The sequence below is a fragment of the Chiloscyllium plagiosum genome, chromosome 32 (assembly GCF_004010195.1).
Source record: "Chiloscyllium plagiosum isolate BGI_BamShark_2017 chromosome 32, ASM401019v2, whole genome shotgun sequence".
Classification (NCBI taxonomy): Eukaryota; Metazoa; Chordata; class Chondrichthyes; order Orectolobiformes; family Hemiscylliidae; genus Chiloscyllium; species Chiloscyllium plagiosum.
Window position 1 is genome coordinate 11068022 of NC_057741.1, and position 18778 is coordinate 11086799.

The window sequence follows — 18778 nt, forward strand, 5'->3', positions numbered from 1 at the left end:
CATTTATCTAAATTAAACTCTATCTGCCACTTCTCAGCCCTTTGGCCCATTTGATCAAGATCCCATTGTAATCTGAGATTACCTTCTTTGCTGTCCACTACACCTCCAATTTTGGTGTCATCTGCAAACTTACTAACTATACCTCTTATGCTTATATCCAAATTATTTATATAAATGACGAAAAGCAGTGGACCCAGCACCGATCCTTGTGGCACTCCACTGGTCACAGGTCTCCAGTCTGAAAAACAACACTCCACCTGTCTTCTACCTTTAGTTCTGTATCCAAATGGCTAGTTTTCCCTGTCTTCCATGAGATCTAACCTTGCTAACCAGTCTACCATCTATGACTAACTAGAAATGTTAAAGATATTATCACATTAAACAAAAAGCATGTAATTGTGCAAAGACTGATGGCAGGTGAGAAAATTGGATGGAATTTAAGAACCAGCAAAGAATGACTAAAAAAATGAATAAAGAGTGAAAAATTACAGTATGAGAGAAATCTAACCAGAAATATAAAAACAGACAGTAACAATTCTCATAAATATTTAATAAAGAAGTGTTAACAAAGTGAGCTTTGGTTTCATAGGAAGTGATACTGGGAATTAATAATGAAAAATAAGGAAATTGCAGATAAATCAAACATGTATTTTGCATCAGTTTTCACTATAGAGGGTATACGTAACATCCCAGAAGCAGTGTTAAATCAAAAAATGGAAAAATTGAAAAAACTTACAAAAATCAGAGAAGGGACACAATATAATTGTTATAGTTGTGTGCGAACAACTATCTGGGTTCTGATGGACTTCACTCCAGTGTCTTAAAGCAAGTGGCTTGTGAGATAGTTGATGTTACTGGTTTAATTTTCCAAAGCTCTCTTAATCCAAGGTGGTCCCATTACATCGGAAGATAGAGAATGTAAGTACTTTATGTAAGGAAGGAGGGGGATGAAAGCAGGAAACCACGGGCCAATTAATTTATCAGCTATCATGGGGAAAATGTGAAAAGCTATTAACATAAAGTAATTATAACAAGGCACGTCTTATCAATCAAGACACTCGCGTAGATTCAACACATTTTGGTGAAAGGGAAATCAAACTTGACCAATCTGTTTGAGGCCCTTGAGAAGGCAGCATGTGCTGAGGATAAAGGCGAAACCAGTGGATGTAGTATTTAATTTCCAGAAGGCATTTGACAAGATGCCAAATCAAAAATTAGTGCAGAAAATAATTCAGGAGGAATCACGGGATGATAGGGTAGGGGCTGCGTGTCTGGGTGGGTTGCTGTTTGGAGAGTCAGTGTGGACTCGATGGGTCAAAGGGCCTGCTTCCATACTGTAAGGATTTCATGATTCGATAATGAAGATTCATTTTAACACCGATAGAATATTGACTGGTTAATAGGAAGCAGAGAGGAATGTAAATACATTGTTTTCATATTGAAACACAGAACAACTGCTGTGCCACAGAGTTCAGTGTTGCGACCTCAGATTTCTAATATATAAGTGACTTCGGTAAAGGCATGGAAGGTCTGGTTTCCAAATTTGCTGATGACACAATTATAGGTAGGAAAAGTGAAGAGGAGGTTATAATAAAATGTTAATAGGTTAAGTGAATGGGCAAAACGGTAGCAACAGGGTATTACATAAGAAAGTCTGCAATTGTTAATTTTGTCAGAAAGGTTACAAAGCAAGTCTATTGTTTAAGTGGTGGGAAATTGCATGGTTGTTACCTTTGCGCATGAATCACAAAATGCTAATTGCAGGTACAACAAATAATTATGAAAGCTAATAGAATATCATCATTTATTGCAAGGGGAATTGAATATAAAATTAAAGGTTAAACTTCAGTTATACAGAGACTGGTGAGCCTGCAATTGGAGTGCTGTATGCAATACTGATCACTTTATTTAAGGAACAATATACATGTGCTGGAACTGATTCAGAGAAGGTTTACCAGACTAATATCTGGAATGGGTGGGTTGTCTTATGAAGCAAGGTTGGACAGGCATGGTTTGTACCTGCTGGGTTTAAAAGAGCAGAGGTGACTTGCTTGAAGCATATAAGATCACTACATGTCTTGAAAGAGTCAATAGAGACATAGAAAATAGGAGCAGCAGGAGGAGGCCATTCAGCCCTTTGAGCCTTCTCCACCATTCATTATGATCATGGCTGATCCTTCAACTCAATAGCCTGCTTCCACTTTCCACCCATATCCTTTGATCCCTTTAGCCCAAGTACTATATCCAACTCTTATTTGAAATCATGCAATGTTATGGCTTCAACTGCTTTCTGTGGCAGTGAATTCACCAGGCTCATTACTCGCTGGGTGAAGAAATGTCTCCTCATCTCTATGCTACATGGTTTCCCCAAATCCTTAGTGTGACCAATGGTTCTGGACACCACTATGATCAGGAGCACTCCACCTACATTTAGCCTGTCTAGTCCTGTTAGAATTTTATAGTTTTCTATGCATTCCCCTTTATTCTTCTGAGCTCCAGCGAATAAAATCTGAACCAAATTCAACCTCTTCCCATGCATCAATGCTACAATCTGTTATGGACCAAACCAAAACTACTCAAAACATGTCAAGAAGAAAGCCTAGACCCTAACATTTTCTTATTTTAAAGGCAAATGCCAGGTATTGTGTTCCCCAGATGCAATTCGAGTAGTCAACCTACCATACTTGAAGCAAAACATGCTTTATTCATACGCAATATTTAAAATACAGACAAAATGAAAATAAAAATGAAAAATTGGCTCAACTGTAATTCTACCAAAATACTGAACATAATAACAGCTACTCTTTAACTGTCTCAATAAAGTAACATTCCATAAGCACTACTTGATAAAGGTAAAGTCAGTAAAATAGATTGTCTCACATGTAATTCAATCTTTTAGCTATAGCAAAGAGAGGGAGGGAGAGAAGGAGATGTAGCACCTTTCACAACCCTGACAAATACTGAAAGCCAAGCTAAAAATCTTGGTTCCCACCCATTCAGGCTGCTTCTATTGTTCCAACTTTAAAAAAAAACAAGAGCTCACAAGCTATTTATTTATTGGCTTGAAGCAGACCACTCAATGCCTCTGTCTCAACCTCTCTTCAAAATAAGTGGACAAAATGCATCTCTTAAAGCCATTGCACTGTCACACATCCTCGGAATCTGTTTGGTAAATCTACACTACAATACATCTATAGCAAGAACATTAGATAAGGAGACAAAAACTGCACACAATGTTCCAAACTATCTTTGCTTCACCTCCCCCTCCCCTGCCCCCACTCCAGTGCATCTATTCTTTCCAGCCTGACAGCTAGACACACCATCTATTTGCCATTCTCATATTCTGATCCTTAATCTGAACTATCAGCATCCTTTCTCCCCCAGCACTTCAACTCCCCCACCCCATTATTGCATAAATGCTACGTCCTTCACATTTCACATCAGCTCTGATGAAGAGCAATCTAGATTGAAATGTTAGCTTGCTCTCTCTCCAGGGATGCTGCCTGACCCGCTGTGATTTCTAGCATTTTTTATTTTCAGTACAGATTCCAGCATCTGCAGTCATTTGCTCCTATGGAGTATTCCAGCTGTGGTCTCCCCAAGGCCATGTATAATATGCAGCAAGACATCCCTGTTCCTGTACTCAAATTCTCGCACTATGAAGGCCAATATACCATTTGCCTTCTTCTCAAATTATAGTCATTCAGATAATAATCTTCTTTCCTGATTTTGCAAACAAAGTGGATAACTTCACAATAATCCACATTAAACTGCATCTGCTATGTATTTGCCCAATCACTCAGTTTATTCAAATCACAATGAAGCATTTCTGCATCTCACGCTCTCACTTAGCTTTGTGTCATAGAGTCATAGAGTCATACAGCAGGCAAACAGATCCTTTGGTCCAACTTGTCCATGCTGACCAGGTTTATCAAACTAAACTGGTCGCATTTGCCTGTATTTGGCCCATATCCCTCTGAGTAAAACACAGAGAGGATGTTTTCTCTTATGGAAGAATCTACTCCTGGGGTCGCAGTTTAAAACAAAGATTAGTTAATTTTTTTCTCCCAAAAGGCTGTGAGTCTTTCAAACTCTTTCTCTGAAAAGGTTGTGGCAGCAGAGTCCTTGATTATTTTTAAGGAAGATTGAGATAGATTCTTGTTAAGCAAGGGTTGGCAAAATTATTAGGGGTAGGCAGGAGCGTGAGCTTAAGTTTGCAATCAGATCTTAGTGAATGGTGAAGCAGGCTTGAGGGACTGAATAGGTAAAAACAATGACTGCAGATGCTGGGAACCAGATTCTGGATTAGTGGTGCTGGAAGAGTGCTGAGCTGGAAGTTTGGAACTGGGGTGAGGTGAGGGAAGGAGAAATGAGGAAACTGTTGAAGTCCACATTGATGCCCTGGGGTTGAAGTGTTCCGAGGCGGAAGACTGAGTGGCCTGCTCCCACTCTTTATTTGTACTTCCCGATGTTTGAAAGGAAGGTCAATACTTGAGGGAAATGGCTGTGAAATATGGCTATTACACAATAGGCTGAGCGAAAGTGAGGACTGCAGATGCTGGTGATCAGAGTCAAGATTAGAGTGGTGCTGGAAAAACATAGCGGGTCAGGCAGCATCCAAGGAGCAGGAAAATCGAAGTTTTGGGCAAAAGCTCTTCATCAGGAATGAGGCTGGGAGCCTCAGAAGTGGAGAGATAAATATGAGGTGGGTGAGGCTGGGTGGAAGGTAGCTGAGAGTGCAATAGATGGATGGAGGTGGGGATAACGGTGATAGGTCAGAAAGGAGGGTGGAGCAGATAGGTGGGAAGGAAGATGAACAGATGGGATGGGTCATGAGGATGGTGCTGAGCTGGAAGGTTGGAACTGGGGTAAGGTGGGGGCAGGGGAAATGAGGACACTGGCAAAGTTTACATTGATGCCTTGGGGTTGAAGGGTCCTGAGACAGAAAATGAGACATTCTTCCTCCATGCGTCAGGTGGTAAGGGAGTGGTGATGGAGGAGGCTCAGGACCTGCATATCCTCTGCAGAGTGGAAGGGGGAATTGAAATGTTCAGCCACTGGGCAGTGAGGTTGATTGGGGCAGGTGTTCTGGAGATGTTCTCTGAAGCGATCTGCGAGTAGGCACCCAGTCTCCCCAAAGTAGAGGAGACCGCATCGTGAGCAATGGATAGAGTAAATGACATGGGTGGAAGTGTAGGTGAAACTTTGATTGATGTGGAAGGCTCCTTTGGGGCTTTGGACAGAGGTGAAGGAGGAGTTTTGGGTGCAGGTTTTGCAATTCCTGTGGTGGCAGGTAAAGATGCCAGGAGGGGAAGGTGGGTTGTTAGGGAATGTGGATCTAACGAGACAGTCAGAGGGAACGGTCTTTTCAGAAAGTGGATAGGGGTGGAGATGGAAATATATCTGTGATGGTGGGGTCCGTTTGTAGGTGGCAGAAATGGCGGAGGTTGATGAGGTGGAAGGTGAAGACCAGGGGATTCTGTCCTTGTTGCGTGTGGAAGGGTGAGGTTCGAAGGCAGAGTTGTGGGACGTAGATGAGATATGTTGAAGCACTTCATCGACCATGTAGGAGGGGAAATTGCAGTCTTTGAAGAAGGAGGTCATCTGATGTGCTCTGTGGTGGAACTGGTCCTTCTCGGAGCAGATGGAGCCGAGGCGGAGGAATTGGGAGAAGGGATAGCATTTTTGCCGGAGGCAAGGTGGGAGGAGGTGTATTCCAGGTATCTGTGGGAGTCAGTTTGTAGAAATGTCAGTGTTGAGCTGGTCATCGTTGATGGAGATGCAGAGGTCCAGGGAGGGCAGAGAGGTGACAGAGATGGTCCAAGTGAGTTTACGGTTGGGCTGGAATGTGTTGGTGGAGTTGATGAACTGTTCAACCTCCTCATGGGAGCACGAGGTGGTGGCAATGCAGTCATCAATGTAGCGGAGGCAAAGATGGGGAGTGGTGTCGGTGTAACTCCGGAAGATAGACTGGTCCATGTAGCCAACAAAGAGACAGGCTTGGCTGGGACCCACGGGTGCCCATGGCTGAACATTTCCCCTCCCACTCTGCCGAGGACATGCAGGTCCTGGGCCTCCGCCATCACCACCCCCTTACCACCTGATGCCTGGAGGAAGAACGCCTCATCTTCCGACTTGGGACCCTTCAACTCCATGGCATCAATGTTGATTTCACCAGTGTCCTCATTTCCCCTCCCCCAACCTTACCCCAGTTCCAACCTTCCAGCTCAGCACCGTCCTCATGACCTGTCCCATCTGTGCATCTGCCTTCCCACCTCTCTGCTCCACCCTCCCCTTTGACCTCCATCCATCTATTGCACTCTCAGCTACCTTCCACCCAGCCCCAACCCCCCTCCCATTTATCTCTCCACTCCCGAGGCTCCCAGCCTCATTCCTGATCAAGGGCTTTTGCCCAAAACGTGGGTTTTCCTGCTCCTCGGATGCTGCCTGACCTGCTATGCTTTTCCAGCACCATTGTAACAATAGGCTGAGGAGGAATTAATGTGACTGCTCAGGTGTGAGCTGCCAGATGTAAGAGAAGAATAAATGCAAGGTTCTGAGGAATGGCATGGAAGAGAATGCTGGGAAAGTCAGACAGTGGGAATTGGGGTCTGCAAATGTTTTCCCACTAAACTTTCCTTCCATTCTGAGTTCCTGGTTCCTCCTGAGGCATGTCTCCAGTTTGGTGCTGCATAACACCACTACTGTTCCTTTATCACTTGTATTAATTGCACAAGCCATCCCCTTCCTTCTGTCTTTGGGGAAGACCATCTTACTGCAGCCCCTCAGAATCTTCTGCAAGATTGTCATGCCAGAGAGAGGCCATCAGAGAACAGTTTTCCCAGGTCTCCCCATATCTTATATGTCATTGTCCCTTTACTTAGCAATCCTTCCTTTGATGGATCCAGCACACCATCACGCCTACCCTAGCAGATTGGCCTTGCAACCTGGAAATGGAATGCTCATGCTGTGGCTTTACCACTAGGACTCCGACCTGCAAATGGTGCTGTCATTTGTCCAGGGATTATGTTGGGAAAATTCCATTCATAGTTTCATATTAGCTGAATTAACGATGATATGGGATTTGTAGTTCTATATTATTGTGACAGTGTGAGTCGAAGCATTATAGTAAGAGACGATGTTCATTTTAGCCTTTTAATTAATGAAAAGAGCCCCTTCCACTTTGGGTTAAATACATACTAATTTCTACTTAAAAAGACAATTATGTCTTTGCAGGGAATTATATGTTCTCTGTAAATGGAGTTCATTGCTTGTCTCTTTGAATGAGAGGAATGTATGCTCTTAGCCTGTTAACAACAGGAGAAGCTGAGGTAATTATGACTTTCGGTGATGGTGAAAATGACTCATCCACGGATAATGTGCACTCAGTGTTTTCTTCCTCCTGCAACTTTAAACCTCATTGGCCAACATCATGCTCAATGTTTCAGCTGGTAGATCCCTGGCTTTCATTATAGTGGTCTTGAGATTTATGAGTCAGCTTTCAAGTGCGAAGGCCTGTGGTCATCCTTCTGTCTCCCATGAATGGAAGACTTGAAGCAATTGATACCACTTAGTGACCCCATCTCACCATTGTAGGTATTAACCCAGCAGTTATTGGAGAGACTCACCATCTGGGAATGACAAGAAAACCTCCCGATGTTTGCTGGGAGGGTGAGGGGATGCCTTGTTTAAAGGCACTTTAAAAGCATTCGGATGTGAGAAATTGCTGAACGATGTCAGCCCTCCCCCTCCTTGGTACGGGCCCTCTCCCAACCTACAATCCCCCTTGCTTCTGGTCATCACTCAACATTTCTCCTTGAGCTGATACTTCAGGTGCACGTAGTACCAGCAGCAGCCACCACCTCTCAGTAGCACTGCTGAGCACAGAAGAGTTGCCAGCCTCTGTGTGACCAACACCTCTCAGTGGGCGGACTTACCCATAAGATCCTTGATCCGAGGGAAGGTTCCTCTGCTGGCCTGTTATGTGCTTGAGTGGCATAAGATGTAGCTGTCATTCTTGGATGGAGGTGTTGCAGGGGTTTCACTGGCACTCCAGTCAAAAGCCAAGACCCCTACACCTTCCAAAACATTCCATTCGTTAAGTTGTCTGGTTCTTCCAGACAACTTCCAGGTACTGACTGACATGCTTTGTGTTTCCAACAGCTTCTGTTTTGCTTCACTCTCGAACAATACTGTAAATCACTACAGAAAACCTTAGTAAACAACTTGCATAAGCAATCTGAGCTCTGAGACCGTGCTCTACTGTTGTTTTTATCTCCTTCAAAGTTTGGACGTGAGCCTTATATTACATGGCGCAATTTTTCCAATTCTGTGGGCTGAAAAGTCACATTTATTTACCATGTGCTCTGAAACCTGCTGAAAAATTGTTAAATAAAGTGAAGATAGCACATTGTAAATACAGGAAAGCACAGAGCACCACAACTCCTAATTGGCACAAAGACATTTAAAGATTCTTGTTATTTTAGGAGTTATTATCATTAATATCATAATTGTAAAGGGGTACCAACTTTGCAGTAGGATTATACACCATTGTTGAAGTAAATGTTAAGCATCATACTAGAAAAGTTAATAAGTAATTGACAGACTGACTACTCATAAAGGAAAAATATTAAAGTTATAACTCCAACCTTGGGTAACAGCTGAACATTGGATTTTTTTGACCTTATTGGTTTACAGTCAGTCTTTTTAGTTTCAGCACAGTATTTGTCATCCAGAAGGCCAAAAATGACTGACCTTTCCTCCTCCATCACTGTACATTTGCAATGTTTTCACTAGTATGGTATGCATTGACCACATGAAAGACCACAAGGCAGTTCATATCAGTCACTTGACCACGTGACTGCTGAAGTGGGGAAAGGAATGAAGCAGTTTAATGGCCATCAAGTGGGCTAGTAGGATGGAGGTGATGAGAAATATAGTGTAATGTAGCACAGGAAAAGTAGTTTGTTAACAGAGGGGTTATGTTCCAATATGCAAAATTGATGGGATGAAACAGATGTGAGTGTTGTGTTGACAATGGGTTGAAACAATGGAGTTTTGGAAAAGTGAGTCACTTGTAAGCAATTAATTAAAACATAAGAGTTTAAATCTGAAAACAATCTGAGCCATAACATCCTGTGATAAACATGATGTTATTTGAATATTTAGTACTTTTGATTTTACAGTGGCAAGTTAGAAGCTTGCTAACTCATCTGTATCATGTAATAAATGTATTTTTATGACTCATGTTTCCTTTATCAAGCACCCTGGAGGGTTAATTAGCTCAGTTATCTGCATGGGTGGTTTGCATCATAGCAAAATGCCAAAAACACAGGTTCAATTCCTATACCATAAAGGTACCACTCTCACCCCTCATTATGGGTATGATGACCCTCAGGTTAAGCATGCCACCATTCATTTACTTTGAAAGGAGAGTGGAACATTGGTGACTTTTCCCCTCAATTTGCAGTTGTGCTGGTCATATTGCACTTTAAAGTACATAAATCTATATTGTTTTTTCAGTTCAGCATTTTAGGTTTGCAATTTACTAATTACACTAAACTCAACAAATAAATAGATATGTTGTGCATGGATAGCACTTGACCCAATTGTCCAATTTGGATAAACATCAATATATTTGCAAATTGATTGCATGAGTGATCAGCATACTCTGATTTTAGCAACTTGCATGATGAATACAAAATACAATGCAACTGGGGCTGACAATTTTAAATTGGATTATACTTTCTCAAATAAATGCTTTGGATAAAATGCCATTTATTCAACAAACGCATTACTTCTCTGGTCTGCATCAATGTTCCTTCTAATTTACACAACCGTGCAGCAACTTGAAAGCTTCCACACAAGCCATGCACACGGTCACCCCTTTAAGTTAATACATGCGCAAAAAGATCTAACGAGTCCACTCACCACATAAGTGATTGGAAGATGTACTGGTCCAGCAATAAGCAGACCTACTGCGGATTTTACAGCTTCCTCTTCTGCTTAAAACAAACTATATTTCAGAACACCTAAACGTACAGCATATTAACTGTTAGCTACTTTTAGTTTTCAATAGCATGTTGGATCCATGCTGTTAACAGCTCAGATGCCACTTTCTATATAATGATGTCTATTTACATTTAACCTTATGACCTTTAGTCCTGTTCCCAACCAGCAATTTATCGACTTCTTTAAACATTAATTAACCATGACATTAACTGTTTAGCTGAAAGCTTATTTCACAGTTCCACCCCTCTGTTGCTTGCTTGAAGGGGATCTGGGGGAGAAAAACATAATCTCATGCTTGCAGTTAAAGTTAAATATCCAAGGTGATGACATTGTCTATGTGATCTGTGCCTTATCACTTTAATGATCTGGAACTAACTACCCTTTCTTTAGCTGTTTAAGACCATATTAAAATATTTGCAGAGTATGTTGAAGTGTTCATAATAGGCTACTCCTTTGGGAGCCATGTGCCACAGTGACTTAATGTAAAAAAATTCTCCTGGAGTATCAGTTAGAAGCCATCCCAGCCTGACTGAATTATCTTTCTTAGAAACAAAAAATAAGAAATTGCTGGAAAAGCTCAGTAAGTCTGGCAGCATCTGGGGACAAAGGCCGGAGTTAACATTTTGGGTATAGTGAAGGATCACCGAAGGGTCACTGGACCATAAGACATAGGAGCAGAAATTAGTCCATTCAGCCCATTGAGTCTGCTCTCCATTTAATCATGGCTGACAAGTTTCTCAACCACATTCTCCCACCTTCTTCCTGTAACCCTTGAAACCTTTGATACTCAAGAATCTATGTATTTCTGTCTTAAATATACACAATGACCTCACCTCCATAGTCATCTGTGCCAATGAGTTCAACAGATTTATCACTCTCTGACTGAAGAAGTTTCTCATTATCTTTGTTCTAAAACGTCTTCCCTTTACTCTCAGGCAGTGCCTTAGCGTCCAAGTCGCTCATACCAATAGAAACATCTTCAAAGGCCATTCAGTAATCAGTATGCTAATTCTGATTTCTCTCCACAGATGCTGCCAGACCTGCTGAGCTTTTGCAACACTTTATGTTTTTGTTTCTGATTTCCAGCATCCATAGTCCTTTCGGTTTTTATTGAATTACCCTTCTACTGGTTGCTGAATGAAGTGAGATGAGTGAAGAGAGGAAGGGAGGGTGAAATCAAACAAGCTGAAACAAGAATAACCCAGTCTGAAGTTTCAACATGAAACTGTCCAGAATGCTGCCAAACTGATAATCTCATGCAGTGTCACCAACTGATGTCCAATGTGTCACAGTGAGAAGCAGGAGCACATTTTTGAAATCTAAAGTGGAGAATGCTGGAAGATCAGGCGGCATCCATGAACATGGACACAGAGTTACAACAGTTACACAGAATTAACATTGCAGATTGATGATCTTTCATCAGAAGGTTGGGTTTTAAGGGACATTGGAGAGACAGGATATATCTGGGTTAGAAAGGATGACAGCAACAAGAGTAACTACTTGAGACTGTTCTGCCATTCAGTGAGGTAGTCTGGGCTTATCTTCATCTACCCACCTTGGAACTGCTTCTGTGCCAAACCTATAACTTATTGTAGTCAACTGTGATTAAATCTGTTCCTCAAGCTTTCATCTTTCGTGACTTAGCCCCATGCTCCATCCAGGAGTTGGCCAGTCCATCCACCCTTGTGATGAACTGCATTCCTAAGTCAACAGGAAAGCAAAGGTTCTTTAATCAATTGGATAATGATTGACTATGAGTTGAATATATATATATATATATTTCGGCTTTGTCAGTAGTATTTTATTTGGTATAATGTTTAAATCTTTTTTTAATGTCCCTGTAACTTATCTTCAGGAATTCATGGCACAGTATTCTGGAGATTGACCTTTAGTTCCTGGACCATTGGCAACCATGCTAAAGGTGCAGGGAGTTTACAGTGTTTGAGTGATGCTCGGCCTAACATTATTTTCAGTACTAGCTAGGAAGCAAAGATGATTGATGACAATCGTAGCATAGAACAGTTTTAATCACCAAATACTTAACCATTTTAAAAATCGTAACTCATGTCTTTGTTACGTTTTCAATTTATATTGTTTGTTGTCAGAAAGCTGGTGGCAAATTTCTAGGTGTCCTTGGATCTGTCTTATAGCAATGGCGCCTTTCTAATCTTCATTAGACATTGACCCATCACGCTCACTTGCAATTATAGGTTTCCTTCCTCTCCCTTTGTGCAAGGAACCTTCTTCCAAGCTGCAGATTGGGGCCTCCTGATCCAAATTCCCGCTCCCATCCACTGGCCAGCCAATCTTTTGGTGAAGAGTTAATTTTAAATGAAATCTACATGTTAAGATCAATAGGGTTCCATACTCCCAGTGACACTTGACCATTTCTAGGCTTCTCCATATCACATGATTCCCACACCATCTCTCCTATAAATGACCTTCCCAAAATCCTCTTCAAAACCAATGCCAACATACCATGGATAAAGAAAATAAAAGCTGATTTGGACCCACCTACTCAATAGGATTTGCAGGACGTTCAAATTGCTCGGTGCCCTCTTTATTCTTTCTCTTGTGGACAAGATGTCTGTAAGAAGCAGGTTTGATCCTCTCAAATACATTTGATGAGAGTTCTATAGTGGAATTCATATCCCAGTACCATTTTAACACAAAATTGAAGAGGTCGCCTCCAGTGCAATCTCACAAGTGAAACCTCATGAAGTTGATCTCTTTCACTGCCCTTGAAGCATCATTTAAAGGGAAACTCCTCTGTAGACAATCAGGTCACCATAATTTATATACTGTAGTGTCCGACCATTATAGCAGCTGCCACAATATAGAAAATCCTTACAGAAACTTAACACTTAATGATAGAGAGGGAACAAATTATTTTTATTTTATAGATGAAAAAAATAGCCAAGCACGATCCACCATTTTATACAATCTGCAGCTCATTGATACAATTGAATCAAATGAACCACCTGTAAACAGAGTATGTCTGGCAGCCGGAATGGGACTATTTGGCACCGCCCTTTTGGCGCCGATCATTTGGCCCCGCCGTTTTGGCTCTAAAATGTCTTGGCGCTCATTACTTTGGCGCTGAGCTGTTTTGGCGCCAGTTCGAACCATAGCTGGTGAGGATCGAACAAACAATCATGCTGAAGCTGCACACAGAAAAATATATGCAGAACTAGGAATTAACCATCCTGTTATATGGAAATTCATCGACGGTATGAGGAGAATTCAAAAAGGGCATGATGCGTATTATGAACAGTTGATTGCCAGGAATACTCCAAATTGAAAATGTCTGAAATACATTAGGGCCGATGAACGCATTTTGAATATCGTACGACAGTTTGATTCATGGGAACCACTGGAATAATTGCATGGTTTGGCCGACAACTATGAAATGCATTAAATTACTTATAATCATTTTATTTGTTGAATTATTTCAGAAGCATTGTAAGAAATTCATTTTTATTGCATTGTAAAAAATAAATCTAACTCTTTTTTATTCATTATTTTTAACCATTCATTACAATCTTATCAATTTATTCAAGATATGACAAAGGCTCCAAAAAACTTCAGCGTCAAAGTAATGAGAGGCAAAACAATTTAGAGCCAAAAAGGTGGTGCCAAATGATCGGCGCCAAAAGGGCGATGGCAAAATGTACCCGACCTTTTGGCAGCATCTATGAAGAGAAATCAAAGTTAATGTTTCGAGTCCGGTGACCCTTCCTCAGAACTGATGAGAACTGATGATCAGTTCTGAGGGAGGGTCACCGAACCCAAAACATTAACTCCGATTTCTCTTCACAGATGCTGCCAGACCTGCTGAGCTTTTCTCGCAACTTCTGTTTTTGTTTCTGATTTATAGCACCTGCAGTTCTTTTGCACTTGTTTTGGTGAACAAAGTATTTTATTGAGAAAAGAGAATGATCTAGAGTATTTGATAAATTCCTGCATTCAGCGTGTAAAGCAAAATTTCTCTTGAGCAATCCTGAAGCACAATGAGAACTCTAAACTGAGAACTGAATTTAAGGGTGGGGGGGGGGTGGATGTTGTGTTATGATGTGCTTATACATTTAAGGGAGCATATCTTTAATGAATGTCAATCACTACCCACTGGGACAAAATAAAATCTATGAATTCCATTTTGGGTTAAATACATTCTTAAATACATAATTTGTTAGGCAGACTCAAAGCATCAAAGATTCTGGGTTAGTGGTGCTGGAAGAGCACAGCAGTTCAGGCAGCATCCAAGGAGCAGTGGTCAAGACCTCATATCATCGCGCATGAACATTATCTGTATGTAGTTTTATCTTCAAATACAGAAAGCATGTTAATGCTTAACTGTTCCAGATAAATTCTGAAGATCTTGACAGCAACAAGAAATATTCAATCTTTTTCCCAACAATGCCTTTCACAGACACTCAACAGCAGTGAAGTGTCAATCTTATTGTCACTTTAAAATTACTTATGCAATTAATGAAGATGAAAACCTTTACTTTTGGCAACTATCTGTGTATTTACCAGATGTGCTTCTCTCCCTGAGACTTGGAGATCAGCTAACTGACTTAACCTCATTGAGCACTATGAAAAGCTAAAGGATTTTTCTTTCCAGCCTTGTCTACCAGTATTGGGTTTGGAAGCTGCCAAAAAAAAACTAACTTCCCTTCAGGCAAAATGGATCTTTTCTTCTGAACTCCACTAGCTTATGGTCCTTGGCATCTATCTTTCTGTAATTTGTGAAAAAAAAGTACATTTCTAAACACTTAATCAATTATCTCATCAGATCATCATTTAGCTTAAGTCAGATGGTTCATTCAAAAGGCTGTTTTGGTGCAGAAAAGGTGAGTTTCTGTCCGTGAGGAAAAAAAACAAATCACTTTCCCAGAACTAAAACCAACAAACCATTGAACTCTACATTAGAAGCAAATTCCCAAATAATGATATCTTTTGAATTTTCATCACTAATAACAGATGGCGAAGTTGGAATTATAATCCAAGTGGTAGAAGAGACATCGAGTGTCTGTCACTGGAAAAATGCAACACCATAGCTCAATTGGGGAGAGGAGATATAAAGTGTTAACTCCTGACTGTTTGATTCTGTCACTGCTGAGGATGGAGAGACACTTAGACTGGGACCGGTTTGATATCACTCAGGAGAAGTCCAAAGATACTTCAGTGAGTATCATGTCACATCATTCCCCTATACCCTCTATCAGCACATGTACTCTCACTTTGCTGGGTTCAGTCTCATGGTTAGATTCAGCACCACAAGTTGGTGGGTACTGTACAAATTCACTCGAGTAGTTACCAACACCCTTGAGGTTTTCAGGGAGAGGTGGGCACTATGGGGTGTGGAGTGTTTTATTTCCCCCTCTGATTCTATTTTGATTTAATCCCTTCCCTCCCCTTCACTTTCTCGATCACCCAGGCATTACCCTTTGTTGAGAATGGGCACTGCTTGTCGCTGGCCACTCAGGTGTTTCCCTTCTTCCTGGTGGTGGAATACAGATAAGGATTTCTGCACTCGTTGTTCTTCACTGTGCCCTATGCTTGCACACAGACAACATGGATGCTCGGGGAAATAAGCAGAAAAAAACATACCCGAGTAGTTGTTAACAGCTGTGAGGGCTGAGGTCACTGTCACTGGGAGGCCAGGCCTTTGCTGCACCACAAAGCTGATGTTGCCCACATCTTCTGGAGTTACAGCGAGAGGTTAAGGTCCATTGGGTATGGCTGCCAGAAGCTAGGATAATGGAGGAGTCCTTCTAGACCCTCATTGAAGCTGGACCAAAAGCATGGCTTTCCCCATCGAGAGGTTGGTGACTCTCATGGAGAGACAGGTTGACGGGACCACTCAGTGGGTGCCAGGCATGCTCACTGACCTACTGAGCTCCATGCTGCCGAGGCAAGAGAGAGACCAATGACGGCGTCTGGAGTTTCCACCTGGTCCTCATCTCTCTTGAGTCACCAGCGAGGTACAAGTTGTCCTTGGATAGGGAAGCCAAGTAGTTGCCTTTTGCATTGACAGGCCTTCCCAGGCCCTTTTGAGTAGGAGAGCAGCTTCTCAGTGGGCAGGTTGAGTAGGATTACCTCAGGAGTGTCAGTGCTTGGAGAGGATTGGCATCAGGATTTTATGAGGAATAGGAAGAGGATGATGCCCTGTCACCAAAGTCGGGTAGATTTTTATTAGACAGACATAAAAAGGGTTTCACAAGCAGATGAGAGTGAAACTGTTCTGAGCTCATCCCCACTCACTCCCTCGATCCTCCTCCTTTGTCTGCGAGTGCAAAGTTTCTCAACCTCCCGTCCTGCCTGCACTACTCACTGCTTCCCATTCACTGAGCAATGAGGCTCTTCTAAATCGTCCCAATGTAAGGCCCACTTGCCTGCACTGCAAGGTTGAGCACAGCAGATAATATTGATCCAGGGAACTCTCGCTGCAGTCAAGTGCAGCTCTCCACTCCACGATCCAGGTGGAATTTCATTGTTAGGAGAGCTACAGCCTGCTGGATCATGCTTTGGCCTACCCCCATAGTCAACACTGTAATGTTTCTCAGCTGCAGAGCAAGAACCTTCAGCAGCATCAACAGCCAGCTCTTGAGTGGGTAAGCTGTGTTCTCGAGGATCACTCTATGAATGTGCTTGGAAGCTGAAAGTGCTGTGGCATTAATAAGTGGCTCAGGACAACGTATATCCTGAGTACCTATGTGGCAAGATGTGCTTTTAGTGGTTGTAGGCTAGTTAGATCTTGATCGAGTAGCTTCCATTCCTATTATAGACCACTGCATGGTCCGAGAGAGCTTTGGGGGCAGTGTGGGTACCATCAATTGTGCCTTGCATTTGAGGAAATCCTGTAATGGGTCTAAAGCTGTTGGTTCTTTCTGCCTGTCAGTAGGAGCAATCCAATATCACACCAACTCTTGGACCCACTTAATAAAAATACTTGCTTCCTCTTTTATACCATAATGAGCTGTGACCTTCACGTGACCCTGGTGGGTTCTTGGAAAGAATGCATAAAAATTCAGCGCAATCTGTATTTTCAGAGTACAGTGCATTGGATATCCACCAAAACTCAGAACATGCCCCGTAGCATTGTGAACAGCTTAGGAGATAACTTCCCTATGTAGATACAGTCTTCATTTGCACTGCCACTCTGTTACTTGTGAGTAGATTCCATTTCTAGATGAGTCCTGAAGATTGTGGGACACAGTTGGGTCTGCCTCAACATGGTAAAGTGAGGACTGCAGATACTGGAGGGCAGAGTCGAAGAGTGTGGTGCTGGAAAAGCACAGCAGGTCAGATAGCAAGCAAGGAGCAGGAGAATCGATGTTTCGGGCATAAGCCCTTCATCAGGAATGTCGGGTGGGTGGGGGAGGCCGGGAAGGGGTCAGCGAGATAAATAGGAGGGTGGAGGTGGGGCTAGGAGGAAGGTAGCTGGTAAGGCAATAGGTAGATGCAGGTGTGGGGGGGGCACATGGTGATTGGTCAGAGGGGATGGAGGAGTGGATAGGTGGGAAGGAAGATAGGACAAGTAGGACAGTTCAAGAGAGCAATGCCGAGTTGGAGGGTTGGAACAGGAATGAGGTGGGGGGAGTGGAGATGAGGAAACAGGTGAAATCTGTCTCAACATGGCCACCTGTTGCCAGTGCTTTTTGTGTAACGCCAGAAACAGGCTTCCTTGTTGCTGTTCTGAAGCTCCAATGCTGCTCCTCAATGCCTGGTCTTATCTCTTCTTATTTGTTCATGGGACACGGGCAGAACTTTCACTAGCCAGTATTTGTTGCTCATCGCTAATTATTCAGAAATCAATTAACAGTCAAGCACATTGCTGTGAGTCTAGAGTCACATTTAGACAATTCAAGGATGGCAGATTTCCTTCCCTAAAGGGCATTCATGAGCCAGAGGGACTTTTACAGCAATAGGCAGTGGTTACATTACTTCTAATCCAGATTTTTTATTGATATCAAACTTCACCATCTGCCATGGTGAGATTTGAACCCCTATCCCCAAAGCATTAACCTGCAGATCTGGATTACAAGAGCAGTGACATTGCAACTACACCACCAACCTCCCTTCTGTTGTACAATTCCTTCTCTACATGGGCCTCCAGGAAAACCTAATGGTTGAGCATATTGGCCATTGGTCTCTCTTTTTCTGGTGGGCTGTACTGGAGGTCATCTCCCTGAGACACTGTCCTTGTCATTGCCCTTTGAACTAATGACACTGATCTTTCTTGTGTCCTGCTGTCAGGTTACAATAACAATATACTCCCTCAGTTTCTGTCAGCCCAATATCAGGCGATGAATACTTAGTTCTGTCAGCTCAACAACAGGCAATAAATACTCAGCTCCTATCAGCCCAACAACAGGCGATGGACACTCAGCTCTGTCTGCTCAACAACAGGCAATGGACACTCAGCTCCTGTCAGCCCAACAACAGGCGATGAATACTCAGCTCCTGTCAGCCCAACAACAGGCGATGGACACTCAGCTCTGTCTGCTCAACAACAGGCAATGGACACTCAGCTCCTTTCAGCTCAACAACAGGTGATGGATACTTGGCTCCTTTCAGCCCAACAACAGGTAACTGACCTCCCCCACTTGACATCTGGTGCTGTACTACAACAATGGTCTTCTCTCCCATTTCTTCCATCAATACCAACAATATATGAAAGTGACTACAATATGGCTGAATTCAACTTTGAGTAGTCGGAGGTATGGCATTCCATGATCTCCACCTCCCCGCAAAATCTGTG